This window comes from Hakea prostrata, chromosome 5 (assembly GCF_041222555.1).
Source record: "Hakea prostrata isolate BN-2017 chromosome 5, UWA_Hpros_2, whole genome shotgun sequence".
NCBI lineage: Eukaryota > Viridiplantae > Streptophyta > Magnoliopsida > Proteales > Proteaceae > Hakea > Hakea prostrata.
In genome coordinates, this window is record NC_142604.1 from 56,158,802 (window position 1) to 56,167,917 (window position 9,116).

At 41.1% G+C, this 9,116-nt stretch overlaps 1 pseudogene across 1 annotated transcript; it reads left to right on the plus strand.

The window, feature by feature from the left end:
* Positions 1–1,011: 1,011 nt before the first annotated feature.
* LOC149016690 (elongation factor 2-like) lies at positions 1,012–7,501 on the plus strand (annotated as a pseudogene). The gene is made up of 6 exons (XR_016173353.1): positions 1,012–1,262; positions 1,347–1,379; positions 1,489–1,576; positions 1,699–1,771; positions 5,165–5,222; positions 5,355–7,501. The product of XR_016173353.1 is annotated as an elongation factor 2-like (transcript).
* The last annotated feature ends 1,615 nt before the right edge of the window (positions 7,502–9,116 follow it).

The window sequence follows — 9,116 nt, forward strand, 5'->3', positions numbered from 1 at the left end:
CCCCAAACCGCCGGCAGCCCCAACGACGACGAAGACGGAACCCCTTCAACACCGCCGGCACCACTACAACACCGCCGGAACTCCTACAAAACCACCTTCAAGACCGCAGGAACCCTACAAAACCACCTTCAAGACCGCCGGAACCCAACACCACCTTGAAAATTAAACCACCAAAATTCGAACCCCTGTAGTCAAGGTAGGTTTCCAGAAAGAAGCTCTCTCACAGATTAAAAAGCGTCTTATATGAAAAAAACCCCAAAAATTTTGAATCCATAATATATCCATTTTGATCTCAAACACATCGAAACCTTTTGGGACTTCTCTTGCAGGTAAAAGCATGTAAAAAACCTTGACAACAGAAAAGATAGACAAGTAGGAGAAGAAAGAAGAAGAAACAAAGAGCTGCTCTTAACTGACATTGCCTCGGGAGACAAATAGTGATTCGAGAGCTATCAAAGGGCATGAGCGGTGGTACGGCGAATGAAATCCGATTACGTTCAGGACCTTGCCCGGTGCGGCCATGGTAGATCTTGTGAGGCAAACCCTTATGAATGACTCCATCAACCTTCATATCAACGTAATCACCATTCCTAAAGGTCCTCCGGTAAGTAGTCAAAGAGATGTAACCCTTCTTCCTTGAAGGGACGAGCAAACAAATCTCTAGTTCGAGATCTCATACCATGACTCCGCCGGCATGTTGTCCTCTTCTCTTCACTCCGCACCGAGTTCACGACGAACGAGACGAAGTGATTAGCACGCAGCACCAAAGACCGTTCTTCCGCTCTCTCTCTCTCCTCCGACCGCCGGCTACTGACAGCTGCTGCCGACGGCCATTATTTCGCCACCTCTTCAACATTTGAATGAGCGGTGGAGATTTAAACAACGAGGCCTTGCGTGTAAATATTGATATTTTTTTTCACACTTGAATGGATTAACTTTTATTAATTTACAATATCAACTCCTTCATTCACCCGATACCCAAAACCCTTTCCCTTTTTATTTTTTCTTCTCACACCGACGCTGCTGGTAGCACGATTCCGAGAAACCAGGGCCCTCCGGTGCCCGCCGTTGAAGCCATATTTGCAAGAAGCCAAGAACTTCATTCGGTTTTTTTGAGTTCGAGGTATCCCGTCTGTCAAATCTCGTTTCGGTTTTTCACAATCTTTATTTATCCTTTATGAAGTTCCACCCAACGATTCTCCCACCTATTCAAAGGTCAGCAGCCCTCGGCGATTCTTCGTCTTCAAGAATGGTTGGATTTGGTGAGTTTCGATTGCATATCTACATCGTCTTCATTTTTCTTATGCTCCTTATTCCCATTCTTTCAAGAAATTCATGTGAATCAGGTAGGGCTGTTCGATTCATCAATGGAGGCTGTGGTATTGCTATTTGTCTTTCCATTTTTACTCAACAGTCAAATTTTAAAACAATTTTTTTCTTCGCCTGTAACTTACTTAAATTTGGTTTGGATGGGATATATGCATTCAGCTATTTTGACCGGATCTCCAGATTGTTCCATTCTGGCCACAGATGTAGAAACTGGTTCCACCATTGCACGCCTGAAAGATGCGCATGGGTATGCTTTTTCTATATCCCACCAAATCCCAATCAATTTCGTCTTTCTTCAGGCCTTTCCATTTTGTCTTTTGTCTTCTCAGCTGCTTGAAAATTGACTCTGATGTGTTTGCTCATGAACAGTGCTGCTGTGAACCGCTTGGTCAACCTGATGGAGACTACTATTGCCTCAGGAGATGATGATGATTGTATTAAGGTGCCTTGCAGTTAATTATATCACAAATTTTCATTTCTTGTGGATATAGTATTAAGGTACCTTTTTATTTCGTATCTGTATTTTCCTTCTACTGTGGGTTTTTATTTTATTTCGAGGGAACATAAAGATAAGCTAGTTAAATAGTTAACTGAGTTTCAGGTTGGCAAAATTGAGCAAGTGGTATGGTCAAGATCATGCTGTTCATTGGGAATTGAAGGGGGGGGGGGTTAGATTAGTATGCATTTTCCTACCTTTGCTTAGACAGTTATTGGTTTATTCATGGTCATATGAGATGCAAATGTTAGCAAAAGTAAATGCATGCTACAGAGTAAGACATTCAGTGCTTGACTCAGCTGAGCTCAGTGGAGTTTTATGAATATATCTTGGTTTACTTTAGAAATGTGGTGAATACATACGTAGATTCTGCTTGGAATCGTGCAACACCAATGGAGAACGTGCTCAGGACAATCTGTCAGCACGGTTGTCTCAGGAACCCAGCAGCAGAAGCTGCAGTGAATTTGAGGACTAAAATCATGTGAGAGTCTCTTCTGTTTGTATGAGAAGATAGCATGAATTCTTCTGTTTCATTTTTTAAGTAACGTTGTGATTGATTCTTACAACAATTAGTTTACTAGTAGAGTTGCAGATTGGGAAGCTAATAAGCCTAAGAGGTCTGCATGTCCATCTTACTACATAAACAAACATGTGAAGAGGAATTCAACATTAGTATATAAGGCAATGCCCACTATGCTGGGATCATCCATTGTTCCAAACTACTTACCTGCACACTTCAAAGAATTTATGGACCAAGGCAAGGAGGCCCTCTGGAGATTAGGTTTGGATACACAGTGATAAGTGACAGTTTGATTCATAATTCTGGGATAAACGAACATTGCTTTTAGCTTCTTTAAATCTCAGCTTCCTTTTTTGGGTGAATAAATCATAGGTCTTCTGCTTTCATTAACCCTTATTTTCCTTACATGTCTCTAGATAAAGATGTATCTAATAATGATTTTCACATGAATAGGAGTTGTAGGTCGCCTGAATCATGACTGATCTAGATGTACGTTTATCATCTCCTTCAATCCCTGGGTAGTATAATTTATGTGAAACATTGAGTCAATTTGTCCCCGTTCCAAAGAGATGTTAAATTTCTGGTTTCTCCCAAAAACATTACTATGGGAATACACAAAACTGCAGTTGAAATTCAACATTGGTATAGCAGCAGATCAGAAAAGCTGTATCAAGCCAGACATTTAAAAGTGTGACACCCTTCAAAAGATATCTTATATCTAGCTAGACCCACTTTGAGATTTAAGAGCCAACTTTCCCCAAAAACCCTGCATGAATTACAGCCTCCATCACCGGCTTAACTGGAAACAAGCTTCCTATACACACTTAGAAACCTGAATCTACCAACTGATGCCCATACCTATTAATCCAAAAGCTAAGTTGTCCACTAATCCCATAATCTTCATCAACAAGTGGCTTTCAAATTATGTTTCCAGAGTACCATATTGAAATTTGAGCAAAACATTACCATCAATGGTGGAGAGGCAATCAGAAATAGTACTCAACTTCCACCACAGCAGAGCTTAAATTAGGGAAGGAAATTAAGGGCAACTTACTACATGTACATAAGACTCATTAATTTAATTTCACTGTACTCAAACAACATGCACATCATACCAAAATCTAGAGCCTTATCAGAGCTCCCAAAGTCTATAAGATTAAGTAGAACTGCAAACAAGTTAGTAACAAGGCAAGTAGATCAAACTAGAGTACAATAGAAGCTCATACTTTTTGGTACAATAATTACAGATTCTCACTATCATAACCTTCATTACCATCATCATCAGCTTTATCATCTGCTTACAAGAGGAAACCATCTCTCATCAGCTTTATCATCTGCTACGAAGTATTTAGGGCCACTCATTTCAGGTCACAAAGTAAGGTGGAAATCATCTTATGAGATCATAGTAAGGTGGAGTAAATTTTCTATTATTGTAACAGAGTAGGGAAATCATCTTATGAGATCATAGTAAGGTGGAGTAAATTTTCTTAATGGAAAAGGCATTTAGATGTAGGATACCTTGCAATGCAATTTAATGCAACTGATGGATTGCTAGATATACGTTCCTTTCACCTCCAACCATTATTTCAACTTAAGTCTCTCTTTCTTTTGTTTCCATTCTTGGTGGTTTGGTTTGGAATCTTAAAATTATTTTTATATTTTATTTCATTGAAGCATGTGATTTAAAAGAATTGGAATAAGGATGAGTGAAGGAAGGTTTCCATGCCCAAAGCTCAGCCAAAACAATTCAAAAGTCACCTTCCCATAACAATTTTGTTTCTGTATTTGCCCAACCTTGTAGTTGAAACCTAATGTCAAGATGCTTAAGAGAAGAGTATAGCATGCATGATTCTTGTATTTTGTTAGCTGCTTCTGACTCAACCATGCAAACTTCATGGGAAAGTTATACTAGATCCAAACTACTTAAAAGAATTTAAAGAATTAAAAAAAAGAGTGATCCATACTCTAAAAGCAGAAATCAGTGAAACTTAAAAGGTGGTTTAGGCATCGCTTTAGATGGAACTTGTTAACACCCTGGATAACTGGTAGCAATCACACACAAAAACAGCACTCAGAGCAGAATAAGATGGGAATGCTTCTTCATTGATTTCAGAGAACCATTACAGACTAATAATCTGCCCAGCATTAATAGCAAAAAATTCACACAAAAGCTACGGCACAAAAACTTCAATTCCCAAACACTCACATGAGAGCTAAGCTCTACCATAACAAGCCCATCGATGTTCTATTCCTTCTTCCAACTGCATTGTTTTGATCAGGTGATATTCTTAGCATGGTATATTGTGGAATGCCTTGTTCCTGAAGGAATTGAGCAAATGGACCTAACAACATGCATGTAAAGAACAGCAAAGGAAGTAGAAAGCCATTTATTACTCAGACAAAAGGAACAAAGACAGTAATCACTGAATCCTGAACGTGGATGAATGAACCCTCTAATTTGGAGGCTTTGGGTTCTGAAGCTCTGGAAGTTATCTAACCGTTGCCTCTAGAATTGAGTCAAAGATGGATAAACTTATCAAGCTAAGTGCCACTGTCCCTGCACCAGTGGTCTAGCAGTAGAATAGTACCCTGCCAAGTAAATATAGCAGTATAGGGCTTCTGAAATAGTTGTATAAACAGAACAGCAGTTTCCTGCCAATATATAGACTAGCTAGTTTCATGTCTACCTTGCTCATGATTAAGTCCTCTTCACAACCACGAAAAGAAAACTTATCACTTTATGGGTGAATTTGTTGGTTCGTTAGCTTCATATTGGTTGTATTACTAATTTATGTCTAATGATTATTGTTTTTCTACAGGAACTTTTCCTTGCAATATCATTTTTAGGGAGGTTGCTTACTAAGAACAGTCAAAATGGTAAGCTGATTAATTCTCACATGCATCCGTAATTTTGTTTCTGTAATTTAAGTCGCTGATTGGTATCTTTCAGAAGTTATGTTGAGTCCTGCTGCTACTTTGTTTTCTTACCTTGTATTTTGAACTTGTCAGGGAAGTCTACTCTTACCGATTCTCTTGTGGCTGCTGCTGGAATCATTGCTCAAGAAACTGCTGGAGATGTTCGGATGACTGATACCCGTGCGGATGAGGCAGAGTGTGGTATTACTATTAAATCAACTGGTATTTCTCTCTACTATGAGATGACAGACGAGTCTCTGAAGAGCTACAAGGGAGAACGTAATGGGAATGAGTATCTGATCAATTTGATTGATTCACCTGGGCACGTTGACTTCTCATCTGATGTCACAGCTGCTCTCCGTATCGCTGATGGTGCACTTGTAGTGGTGGACTGTATTGAAGTGTCTGTGTCCAAACCGAGACTGTTCTTCGACAGGCACTTGGTGAGAGGATTCGTCCTGTCTTGACTGTAAACAAGATGGACAGATGTTTCCTGGAGCTCCAGGTGGATGGAGAAGAGGCTTATCAGACCTTTCAGAGGGTCATTGAGAATGCTAATGTGATTATGGCCACCTATGAGGATCCACTTCTTGGGGATGTTCAGGTTTACCCAGAGAAAGGAACACTTGCCTTTTCTGCAGGTCTGCATGGTTGGGCTTTTACTTTGACCAATTTTGCCAAAATGTATGCATCCAAATTTGGTGTAGATGAGTCAAAGATGATGGAGAGGCTCTGGGGTGAGAATTATTTTGACCCTGCTACCAAGAAATGGACCAGCAAGAACACTGGTTCACCAACCTGCAAGTGGGGGTTTGTTCAGTTCTGTTATGAACCCATCTCAATACTTGCATGAATGATCAAAAAGACTAGCTGTGGCCTATGTTGCAGAAGCTTGGTGTGACAATGAAGTCTGATGAGAAAGACTTGGCTGGGAAGCCTTTAATGAAGCGTGTTATGCAAACATGGCTCCCTGCTAGCACTGCTCTACTTGAAATGATGATCTTTCACCTTCCATCTCCTTCCAAGACCCAGAGTTATCGTGTTGAGAACTTGTACGAGGGTCCTATGGATGATGTCTATGCTAATGCTATTAGGAACTGTGATCCTGAAGGACCTCTTATGCTGTACGTGTCCAAGATGATTCTAGCCTCTGACAAGGTAGGTTCTTTGCTTTTGGTCGTGTCTTTGATGGCAAGGTCTCTACAGGTTTGAAGGTTAGAATCATGGGACCAAACTTTGTACCTGGCCAGAAGGACTTGTATGTTAAGAGTGTCCAGAGGACTGTCATCTGGATGGGAAAGAAGCAGGAATCAGTTGAGGATGTTCCTTGTGGTAATACAGTTGCTCTTGTTGGTCTTGACCAGTTCATCACCAAGAATGCTACCCTGACAAATGAGAAGGAAGTTGATGCTCATCCAATTCGTGCTATGAAGTTCTCCGTCTCACCTGTTGTGCGTGTGGCTGTACAATGCAAGGTTGCTTCAGATCTTCCAAAACTTGTTGAAGGTCTTAAACGTCTGGCCAAATCAGATCCTATGGTGTTGTGTATGATAGAAGAGTCTGGGGAGCACATCATTGCTGGTGCTGGTGAACTCCACCTTGAGATCTGTTTGAAGGACTTGCAAGAAGACTTTATGGGAGGTGCCGAGATCATTCAATCTGATCCCGTTGTCTCTTTCCGTGAGACTGTCCTTGAGAAATCGTGCCGTACTGTGATGAGCAAGTCACCAAACAAGCACAACAGATTATACATGGAAGCAAGGCCCATGGAAGAAGGTCTTGCAGAGGCTATTGATGATGGTCGTATTGGTCCAAGGGATGACCCAAAGGTTCGTTCTAAAATCTTGGCTGAGGAGTTCGGGTGGGACAAGGATCTTGCCAAAAAGATCTGGTGTTTTGGACCTGAAACCACTGGGCCAAACATGGTTGTTGATATGTGTAAGGGAGTGCAGTATCTGAATGAAATCAAGGACTCTGTTGTTGCTGGTTTTCAATGGGCTTCAAAGGAAGGAGCGTTGGCAGAAGAAAACATGAGGGGTATCTGTTTTGAGGTTTGTGATGTGGAACCATAGAGCTGGCGAGGACCTAGGATGTTGTAGAGCACGCCCAAATGGTGCCAAGGATCAACCAACAGACTGTTATGTTTGTATCTATTTAACTCACTGGTGTGATTATGGAATTCCAATGAAGAGTTTCTAGAGATCTGATCCTATAACCCTTGTGTCCAGCACTTGAACCGGAGTGAACCTCAACTTAAGCAGATGGCTTTTTGCTTCTTTTTTTTCCTGCACTGTTGGTGCTTTATCTACGCAAGCTTAAGGCTATCATAAATGTAACTATTTAATTAAAAAAAATATATGGAAACACGATAATCCTTGTTTGAAGTTGAAGGTGAAATGTTAATAGTCTCACTAACAAGATTTATATGTTCATTGACTAAGTTAAACTCCCTTCAATTTGGTATTGGCAATAAAGATCCTACTTCGTCCTTTGAAAGGTGGAAGATGCTTGAAAAAGAAGTGATTGAACCTCGAAATGTTGAACGACAGCATATACCCTAAACCCTAAAGCATGGAAAGACAATTGAACACAGTGAACTAGTTTTACTGAAATACTTGAGAGATCAATTTGAAGAAAATGCAGATAGTATTACTCCAAGTCCCAAGATTTACACAATAAACCACATACGATGGTAGAAAAAAAGGCATAAACCGCACATATATTCATAACATCAACTACATAATTGCAAATACAACGTCTTCATCTGAGACTCCGATGCATTTGACAATGTGTAACTCTTGGTCCTTCCATTGGGTTGACATGTTAAGTTCAGCTGGTTTCCATTTTGAGTAGACTGCAAAAACAGGTAGAATTATGTCAAGAAAAATCGTATATTTTGAAAATAAATACAAGAAAAAAATTTCCCTAACCCACCTCATACCCTACGCCACCTCATACCCTAAACCCTAATACCCTACACCACCTCATACCCTACGCCACCTCATACCCTAAGCCACCTGCAACACCGCCGGCACACCCCCAACATCGTCGGCACACCCCCAACACCGCCGGCAGCACCAACACCGCCGGCAGCACCAACATCGCCGGCACACCCCCAACACCGCCGGCAGCCCCAAAATTGCCAGCGGCACCAACATCGCCGGCACACCTGCAACGTCGCCGGCACACCTGCAACACCGCCGGAAAACCTACTACACCACCTTCAAGACCGCCGGAACCCCAAAACCACCTTCATGGCGCCGGAAGCACAACCCAAGAAGCCGGCCGCCTGCAACCGGAACCCCAAAACCATCTTTTCAATGAATTATGCATTCCCTCTCACGTTTCTCTCTTGTAAATGCTAAAACCACTCAAACACATCACCTTATACACAAAGGATTCTGCATGTGGAAAATCATTATCGGTTTCCTCTATTCACCAACACTAATGATATAATCTTTGGCGCAAAAAGATACCTTCACCAGCATCATCTTGCTTCCTAAACAACGAAACCCTCGAAGAAGCTGCAGCAGCAGCAGCACAGCCTGGCCTTCTTTGTGGCGCTTTTCTTTCCTTCCCCGTTATTTTTCTTTTCTAAGCTCACAGAGATACTGATTGACAAGTGCAGCATCCCACTTTTGATTCCTTACAGTGTCCATTTCCTCAGGAAGACATTTTGCGACCCTAAAAATCAAATCATTTGCAAGGAAGTTCATCATGGACAGTACGGTAAAATATTTGGGAAGACCAGTAACAAAAACAAAATTAGAAGCAAACAACTACAACTTTTAAAACCTGAGTTCAAAGATTCGAACTCGAAGACTGCAGATCTGGAAAGAAAATTTTCAGATCTGA